Below are 9,505 nucleotides of genomic sequence, written 5' to 3'. Positions count from 1 at the left end.
TCGCCGGAGGGCGCCGCCGCCGCCGCCGCCGCTGCGTGCGCGTACGTGTCCGCGCGGGTGCGCGCGTGGCCTCTCCGGTGCGCGCGCGCGCGCGCGGCCCCGTCCGTCCGAGTGCGGCGCGCCCTCTTCGGGATGCCGCGCGGGCGCGCGGCCGGGCGTACGTACCTCGTGCCCGTGCCCCCGTCTCGCGCGCGACGCGTCTATCGCGTCGCGCGTGTGTGGCGGGGGCGCCGTGTCCTCCGAAGCGCTGCGGCGCGGCCGTCCGCCCCGTCGCGCCCCTCCCTCCGTCCGCGCGGGTGGGCGTCCCGCTTCGGGGGGGGGCGGCGGGGGTTGGCCGCGGGCGGGCTTCTGTTGGGGGGATCCACGGGCGTGTGCCCCTGAGGCGTACCTTCCCGTGTTTCGGCCGCGCCGTCCGTGCGAGTCGCCGTGCGTCCGGGCCCCCGTGCGCGTGCGCGAGCGGACCGTGTCCGTGGGTGCCGCGCGTCCGCGTTCCCGCGTGTTCTGCCTGCCCGCGCCTACCTCTGTGTCTCCCGGGCGTCCCGGGGTTGTGTCTGCTGCGCGCGCGCGCGCGCCCCCTCGCGTCCATCTCCGTGTTTCCGTGTGCTCCGTGGGCCCGTCCGTGTCTCCGGAGGGCACCCTGCGGTGCGGGCGCACGCGCGCGCGGGCGCGTTCCCGTCCTTCCGTCCGTCCGTCCGTCCGTCCTCCTCCTCCTCCTCCTCCTCCTCCTCCTCCTCCGCCCCCCACCGCCCACACCCCCGCCGCCCCCCGCCGCCCCCACCGCCTCCGCCGCCTCCAAACCTCTTCCCCGCCTGGCGGGTGGCAGCCGGCGGCCACGTCGGACTGGATCCGGATATCGCCAGCGTGGGGCCCACGGCAAGGGCGCAGGCGGGGTGGGGTTGGGGGTGGGTGGTGGGCGGTGGGGGGGGTGGCGCCAGCGGTCCTCGGCGGCGGCGGGCCTAGCGCCGCCGGCACGTGCCCCTCCGGTTTCAGTCGGGACCGCCTCCGTGACGTCGAGGAGAGCTTCTCCACCCGTCCGTCCGAGGGCGCGGGGGTTCGGCGGACCGAGGGTGCCGTCGTCCCTCGACGACCGCCTTCGGGTCGCGCGCACACACACGCTCGGAGGCGCCCCGTCTCAACTGAAAGGAGTCGGCGGAGTAGAAACCGCGGCCCTCGAGACAGCTCCCTAACGCCGGGTGCGTGCGGCGGGGTGCTTTCTACACCCTACAGAAGGAAAACGCCTGTGGCCGGAGTTCTCGACGCCCGCCTTTCGACGCACCCTCTCGTCGCCTCGCTCCGTTTCCTAAGGCTCTCGTGACTCCTCCCGTTCTATTTCAGGGAGGCGCAGCTGAAGGGCTATCCGCTCCGCCCGTCCGTGAAGTTGGGCTTTCCCCCCGAAGGTGGCCGGAAGGGGGTGGGGGGGCGCGTGAGCCAAAGGATCTTGAAAACGCGGCGGCGGCGGTACCGCTTTCGGCTCTCGCCGATCCCACGCAGAGGCGGGGGCGCGGGCAGGTCCGCGCGCAGGTGCCCGTGCGAAGGTGCAGGCGCGTGCAGGCGCGGGCGCGCGCGCGCGCGCCCTCGGGCAGGTACGTAGAGGCGGGCGCCCGCGCGTGCACACCCCTAGGCGTACGCACGGGCACGGACGCGCCCGAGGGCGCGCGCGTACCGGCGCGGGCGCGCCCGTGTGGGCGCGCCCACGCCTACGCGCGTGTACCCGCGCGGGTACGCACGGGCAGGCACGTGCGTACCGCCCGCCCGCGCACGGGCGCGTGCACGCGCCTGCGTGTCCGTATCTGCAGCCACGGGCGTGAGCGCGTGGGCGCCTACCGTCCTTCTTCTACCTAACGCCGTCACCGGGCTGGCTCGGCGTCCAGGTATGCCTGTCTCCCCCTCCCCTCCAATCCCCTCCCCCTCCCCGTCCCCCTCCCCGCCCCCCTCCCCTCCCCTCCCCTCCCCCTCCCCCTCCCGTCCCTCCCCCCTCCCCCGTCCCCCTCCCCCTCCCCTCCCCTCGTCTCCGCTCCCCTCCCCCCTCCCCCTCCCCGTCCCTCCCCCCACCGCCTCCCCTCCCGCACCCCTCCCCCTCCCCTCCCCCTCGCCTCCCCTGCCCCCATCCCCCTCCCCTCCCCCACCCCTCCCGCCCACCCCCTCCCCCTCCCCCTCCCTCTGCCTGTCTCCTTCCTTTTCTGAAACCGGGTTTTCCTCTTCGAGAGCCGTTCCGCCCCTCGGGCGAAACCAACTCGCCGCGTACCGGAGACCGAGTGCAAAGACGGAGCCCCGGCGGCGCGGCGGCGGCGGCGGCTCGGAGCTCGGCTGCCGACCGAGATCGTCGGCGGTTCGGATCCGCCGGCTCCTCCTTGGGAAGCCCGTGGGGCGGCTCGACTCTCTCCCCTAGGGCCGCTCCGAGTCCCGAGCCGCTCGACGGCACGCGACGGCAGCGGCGCCGCAGTCAGTTCTCTATCTAAACGGAAACGACGACGATGACGAACGTCAGTCTTCACCGCCACGCCCTACTCCCCACCCGAGCACCGTTCCAACTCGGGTGTTTCTCTCCCTGTGGCGGGGGTCCCCCCCGACTGAGAAAAAATAAACCGCCCCCCGAGGACGGCCCGCGTTCGGAGCCTCTTGGTAGTAGCGCGCCTTCACGGGACGACGGCACGCGCGCCCGTCACCCGCTTCCCGGAAAGCTCCCCCCGCAGAGAGTCGCGAACTCGGGCGAAGACGGAGGAGTCCGCGTACCCGTCGCCCAAGGTTCAGCCATCGTCCGATTGGAAACCGGTGCCTTCCCGGTCCCGCCTCCCCGTCGATCGACGCCTCCCGGGGGTGGGATGGCTTCCAGCCGAACCAGCCTACCGTACCCTTCCCCTCCTACGTACCTCGGGAGGTCGGCTCGGACAGGGAGGGGCCCGTCAGATGTCCAGTCCGCCGTGAGCTTTCCACGACGACGGTCGGCCGGTCGGCCGGTCGGTCGGTCGGTCGTCCCGGAACACCCCGGTCGGGTCCGCGCGCGCGCGGCACGGGCTTCACACACCTCGCTCCTCTGGCTTCCCGGGAGACGCTCGCGGCACGGCGACGCGTGCAACGCGGGAACGGCGACGCTGCCCTCGGCCTTACCGTCCCCCCCCTCCAGCCGAATACGGCCCCGGCCCTCACCGCGGGCCGAGTTGGGGGGCTGGGGGTCGGGCCGGGGGGGGGGATCGGCGGCGGCGGCCCTCGTCGGCAGGCGGCGCTAGCGCCGCCGGCGTGCGGCCTTACGGTTCCCGTTGCGATTCCCCTCGTGGGCGCGGAGAAAAGCCTCTCCATCCGGCCAAGGGGGCGCCCGTTCGGCGGACCGAGGGCGACGACGGGGGGCTGCCCGTCCGCCTGAGCGCGCGCCCGCTCCCGCAGGCACAGGCGCGCGCGGGCGCAGGCACAGGCGCACACGCTCAGACACGCGCTCACGCGCAGACGCGCACTCAAACCCATACAGACACGCACAGACGCACACACAGACGCACGCACAGACCCGCGCTCACGTGCGCAGGCGCCCCCACAGACGCAGGCGGACACGCACACGGGCACGCCCGCAGACGCGCACGCGCACGCACGCAGTCACGCGCGCACACGCAGGCACACACGCCCGGACACGCGCGCACACGCCCCCGCAAAGACGCGCCCCCGCACAGACGCGCGCGCGCGCGAACGGACGCACGCTCGCGCGCAGGCACGCGCGCACACGCACCAGGCCACCCGGAACGTTTGCCAACTCCCCGCCCACCTCAGCACCCCACCCCCGGGCCCGAGGCGCGTGGTCCCCCACCGCCCCCACCCTCCGACCCCCCCACCGCCCCGCTCTCGGCCTCCCACCCCCCAACCCCCCTCCGGCACTCCACCCCCCACCCCCACGACTCACGCACACACGCCCGCCCGCCCGCCCGCCCGCCCGCATTCGGGAGCCGCCGGAGATCTCTCGATGCTCGAGACGCCGACTCACCCCTCTCCCTCCCCCCCCCCGCCCCGGAGACGCCACCTTCCCGAGTCCGCCCGCGAGCCCGGAGAGCACTCGCTCGGGCCGAGCCGCCCGAGGGCCTCTGGGCGGGCGTTCGCGGCTGGCCCGCCGCGCCTCCGCTGGACCTCACTAAGTCCGGCCTCGCTCCCGAGAGCCTCGAGGGCCTCCCTCGGTGAGATGTCTCCCCAGTCGGACCGGGGGGCCCAGAGCCGGTCCGTACCGGCTCTGGGAAGGCGTTCCCGGCCTCCCCCCCGCCCCCCGTTTGCCCGCCCGCGTCGCGGGAGGATGGAAAGCGATGAGGAAGAACGCTCTCGGTGGCGGCCGTGGTTTTCTTTTGCGACGCGGATGCCGGCAAACGCACGGCTCCCTCCCTCCCTCCCTCCCTCCCGACGCAATTTGCCCGTTCAACCCGCCTCACGCGTACCGTTGGCTCGGCGACAGGGACGACGGCGGAAAACGTCTCCCGGTCTGCCTGCTGCGCCACGCGGGCACTCAAAGAACGAGGAGGAAAACTTCGGGGACTGGCGGTCTCATCCCGTCCCGTTTGTCGCGTCCGTCCAAAGGATACGGATCGGAGAACACCTGCCCGTCCGACGCTTGGGACGTGCTCTCTTCTCCCTCCCGCCCCCGGTGGACGCTCATCCCCTCGGGCGCCCCCCCCCGTTCGGCCCTTTCGGGGGCGAGCGCGCGCGCGCGCCCCATGACGCTCCCGAGAGGTTTCCCCGGCGGCCCGGGGGAGTCTGTCCCCTCTGCCACCCTCGAGCCCCGGCCGGGGCCCAGGTGGACCCGGTTCCACCCCCCCGCCGCCCTTCGCTCCGGTCGTCGGCTGTCACCCGGCGGCCGCTTCGATACCGTCCCCCTCCGGAGCTCTGCGGCGCCGACGGGATGGGAAGCGGTCCCGGCGGGCGCGCGCTGGCCACGGCGGCCCGGGGCCTTCGCTCCGTCTCCTCGAGCCCGGCCTGGCTCCCGGCGTCCTCCCGGGGTCCTCCCGGGGTCCTCCCTCCCTCCCTCCCTCCCTCCCTCCCAGGGCCCCCCCCGAGTGGGACACGCCGGCTGGCCGGCATGGTGCTCCAGGGCTCCAGCGGGGTAGACGGGATCTTCCTGGCTGAGGGGCGAAATGGCCCGGCTGGGCCGGACCCCCTTGGATCGGAACTTTGGGAGATGGGGCCAAGGTGGTGGAATAGGCTGACGCTTCCGCCTAGCTCTCTTGACGACAAAGACCCGGAAACACAAGCGAACGAGTATGTCTGCGACGAGCGGGGAGTCCTGACCGTCGAAGGCGGGCTTAGACGACGCACTGAGGGGCAGCGGCAGGAAGAGACCTTTCAGGGGCAGAGAGGGTTTACCGGCCCTGCCCCGCGGGGAGCCCTCAGGCACCATTCCCAGAGCGGCTGCTGCAGTGGGCTGGTACCGTCGTTCCACTGCTGTTCCGTCAGGGAGAAGCAGCCAGCCACACAGCCTGCTCACACCTCCGGAACCTGAGGAGGGCCCGGCCGGGCGGATCCCCTTGGCCCAACCGACCCCGCGCCGTGGCCGGCCCCACCGTCTTCCGGCCGCCCCGCGCCGAGAAACGTGTTCGGCGGCGGCGCTGGGAGGCGGGGGAGGGGGGCGGGGGGGGAGCCGGGACGGGGCCGGGCGTCCGGCCGCCCGGCGACGCGCCCTCGCCGGCCGCCGATCCGGATCCGTCCCGCTGCACTCCGCGCCGGTTGTCGGCCGCCACCTGGCGGCCGCTTTGATATCGTCTTCCCCCGGAGCTCCGGCGCCGGCGACACGCGCGGGAGGCGATGTGGCCGCGCTGGCCGAGGCGACGTTCCCGGACGCCGGCGGCGGCGTCGGCAGGATCGTCCTGGCCGAGGCGGGAAAGGGCCCGGCCGGGTGGATCCCCTTGGCCCAACCGACCCCGCGCCGTGGCCGGCCCCAACGCCTTCCGGCCGCCCCGCGCCGAGAAACGTGTTCGGCGGCGGCGCTGGGAGGCGGGGGAGGGGGGCGGGGGGGGAGCCGGGACGGGACCGGGCGTCCGGCCGCCCGGCGACGCGCCCTCGCCGGCCGCCGATCCGGATCCGTCCCGCTGTCGCCCGCGCCGGTTGTCGGCCGCCACCTGGCGGCCGCTTTGACATCGTTTTCCTCCGGAGCTCCGGCGCCGGCGACATGGGAGGCGCTGTGGCCGCGCTGGCCGAGGCGACGTCTCGGGACGCCGGCGGCGTCGGCGGGATCGTCCCGGCCACGGTGGGGCGCCGGCGCCAGAGCCACGTTCCGGAATTGGGCCCGCAGCTTCATGTGGCCGAGGCGGTGGCCGTCGCCGCCGCCGCCGCCGCCGCCGCCGCCGCCGCGCTCCCGGGTGCCGTGTTTTAGACGGCGCTGGACCGAACCGGGCCGCACCGAGACGGCGCAGGCAGAAGAACGGGACAAGGCACGCCCCGGCCGTTCGCGCGCCTTCCTTCGCGCGGCCCGGTCGTCACCGGGGCCTCCGGCGTAGGTCCGGGGTGGCCCGCGGAGGGCGCCCCGGGCCCGGGCGCGGTCCCGCGTGGGGTCCGGACCGTCGGAGAATTTTTTCAAAGTCCCGCTCCGGGGGTCCCCGGGCCGAGGTTGCCGCCCCCGGCCCGCCCCGGCCCGGCCACGGACCCGCGCGGGGCCCGGACCTTCGGAGGGGCCCCGCCGCCCGAGAATTTTTTCCAAGTCCCCCCTCCGAGGGTTCCCCGACCGGCCCGCGTTGGCCGCAGCGCAGGCGGCTGGCTCTGGGCGCCCGCGCGGCCCCGGCCAGCTCCGTCACCCCGTCCCGCGGGTCGACCAGAGGATCCCGGGAGCTCCGGGGGGGGGCGGGGCGCTGGGGGCCATGGGGTCGCGCTACGGACCGATGGCCGGGCCGCAGTTCCGGGGGCTCGCCGTGGGGAGCGGGCCCCTCCCGCCGCGGGGCGTGGCTTTTCTCTCGCCCAAAACGGGCGATTTGGGCCACCAGATTGGTGCTGACACGCTCTCCTCGCTGGGTGACTCCCGCTGAGCAGATGGGAAACCTGGACGGGTCCGTAGACGCCGGTCCACCGACGGCCCACGCCCTCCCCCGCTCCTCCCCGCTTGAGCCGCCCGCCTGGGGCCCGTGCGCCGGCTCTCGCGCGTCCAGATGTCCAGCCGCGGTGCCTCCCCCCGGTCTCCAGTGCCCGAGGGCGGCGTGGCACGGGCGCCGCGGGCCCTCTGACCCGCGTGCCCCTTGTCGCAGGCACCCGCGGTGGCCGCGGTGCTCGCCAGAGTGTGCCCCGCTCCCCCCCTCCCCCAGGCCCACGTGCCTCGCGTGTCAGGCGTTCTCCGTGTGCAGGGGTCCTCGCGGCCACCTTTCCGCAGCCGGGGCGGGCGAGGCAGAAAGCGGGTCCTCTCCGGGGCTGTCCTCGCCCGCCTCCTGGCAGCCCTGGCGGGGGGGTCTTCTCCTCCTCGCTTGTGCCTGGGCTGACCCGATCGATGTGGTGTTGTCGTGCTCTCCCGGGCCGGGTCCGAGCCGCGCCAAGACGAGGGACGGACATTCGTGGCGAATGGGACCGCTCTTCTCGCTCAGCGCGCGGGCCCCTCGCTCCTCCTCCCCGCCCGCCGGTGGTGCGCAGAGGGGCAGGGGCACGGAATCCGGCCCGACCTCGCTCATCTGCCCTCGTTCGCGGCCTCGCGGCCAGCGTCGGCGGTGGCGGGGTCCTGAGACCGAGCAGGACAGCCTCTGCTCGTGGCCCTGGTGTTCTGCCTCGCGTCGGGCCCTCCCCCGCCCCCCGCGGCGGGGGGGCTCTCTGGTCAGGCGCACCCGCGCGCCCCACCCAGGTGGTGCCGGTGCGCCTCGAGTGGCCCTTTGGCGGTGCCCCTGGAACGCTCCAGGCCGTCCCTCAGGTGCCTGAGGCCGGGTGGCGGTGCCGTTTCCCCGTTCCCAGCCCACCCTTCCGGTCACCGCTCACGCGTGTGGGCGTGCGCCCCTCGAGCCGAGAGAAATAAAAAACAGGAGTGCGGCCGAGAGGGAGAGAAAGGATGTGGAGGAAAAAAAAAAAAAAAGAAGGGGGGTCGAGCGGGGTAAGACCTTTAGAGCACGCACGCCTCGCGGGAGGGTGCCGTGCCTGATCCCGAGAAGGCGGGGGTGAGAGAGGGGTGCGCGCGTGCGTGCCCGCCCCGGTGCTTGCCGAGACCCGCGTGAGGCAAGCGAGAGCGGAAGGAGGAGGGCCCGCGTGTTGCTTCCGCCGGTGCCGAGGGAAGTCGCCCTTGCGAGGTGGGGGCCCAGGCTGCGTAGCCGCGGCTGGGCCCCGGCGGTCCGTTGTTAGGCTCTGTCGTACCTCCTCCCCCCCGCGGGCCGCCCTAGAGCGCGGACCCCTCTACAGAGGGAGACCGGGGGGTGTGTTGGGCTTTTAGGTGCCCAGGCAAGCCTCGGGTGTGCGCGGCGCGTACCCGCGAGGCCCCGCGCGCTCGCCGGAGCCTGGCTCCGGTGAGGCGGGATGAGGCGGAGAAGCTTTAAAAGAGAAACGGAAAAAAAAAAAAACGGACGACTCAAAAGGCGTGACTTTCCGAGGCCCTCGGTCGCCGCTGCGGTGCCCCACCCGTTCCCTCCTCGCCCGAGTGGAGGGTGGACGCAGCACGGAGCCGGGAGCACGCGCCGTCCCCGGGTGAGGCAGAGCCGCCGTGAGCACGAGGCGGCAGGCTCCGTTCCCGGCCGCAGAGGCCCACTGTGCCTTAACCCCCCCGCTGGTGCTTACCAATACCGCAGGCCCCCCCCGCCCATCCCCGGGGCGCCCTCGGGCGCCTGGCGGGGGCCCAACGTGGGGGGCGATGGGTGGGGACGGCCCGTCTTCGGTGAAGAAAGTCTTCTCTAGTCATCTCCGAGGGTGCCTTGGGGGTGCCGGATCCCCCAGCCGCTGCCCCTCGCCTTGCGCGCAAGCCACCGACCGTGGCTCGCAGGCAGAGCCCCCTCTCCTTCCCGCCCGGTGTGGAGGGAGAGGTCCGCCGGCCCCGCGGTGGGGCCGCGCGCCGCCCTTCGCCTGCCGCGGCCCGCGCCTCCCCCCTGCGAGTCGGGGGAGGGCCTTCGCCGGGCCAGCCGTCTGGCGCCGGGGTCGCGCGCGTCCGTGTGTGCGTGTGAGTGTGCGGCCCTCCCGTCGCGCGCCTGGTGCGGTGGGGCCGGGGGGTCCGTCCGGCGGACGGCCCCCGCGCCGTTGTGTGCCGCCTCCCGCCCGCACCCGTCCCGTGCCGCCAGCGGTGCGCGGGTGTGCGGGCCCACCTCCTCACCCGGGAGCTTTCCCGGCGATGTGCCCCTGGGCCGGGGGGATGGGCGTGCCGGGGGCCGCCCCCGCAGCGCCTCCCTCGCCGACGTCGATCGACCCCGCCCCGCCCGGCCGGCCCGCGCACACGCCGTCCCCGGTCTGGGACCGCGAACCGGCCTCGCCGCGTTGGGCGTCGCCACCGGGCCTCCCCGGCCGGTGGTGTCCCCTGGCGACGCGCCCTCGGACCCGGGCCCGGGCCCTGTGTGCGCCGGGCGGGTGGGCGGCGTGTGGCCGTCGTGCGCGTGAGGGT

The sequence above is a fragment of the Loxodonta africana genome, unplaced genomic scaffold, assembly GCF_030014295.1.
Source record: "Loxodonta africana isolate mLoxAfr1 unplaced genomic scaffold, mLoxAfr1.hap2 scaffold_666, whole genome shotgun sequence".
NCBI classification, from domain to species: domain Eukaryota; kingdom Metazoa; phylum Chordata; class Mammalia; order Proboscidea; family Elephantidae; genus Loxodonta; species Loxodonta africana.
The sequence above is the reverse complement of the archived record's forward strand: the minus strand, read 5'-3'. Positions refer to the sequence as shown.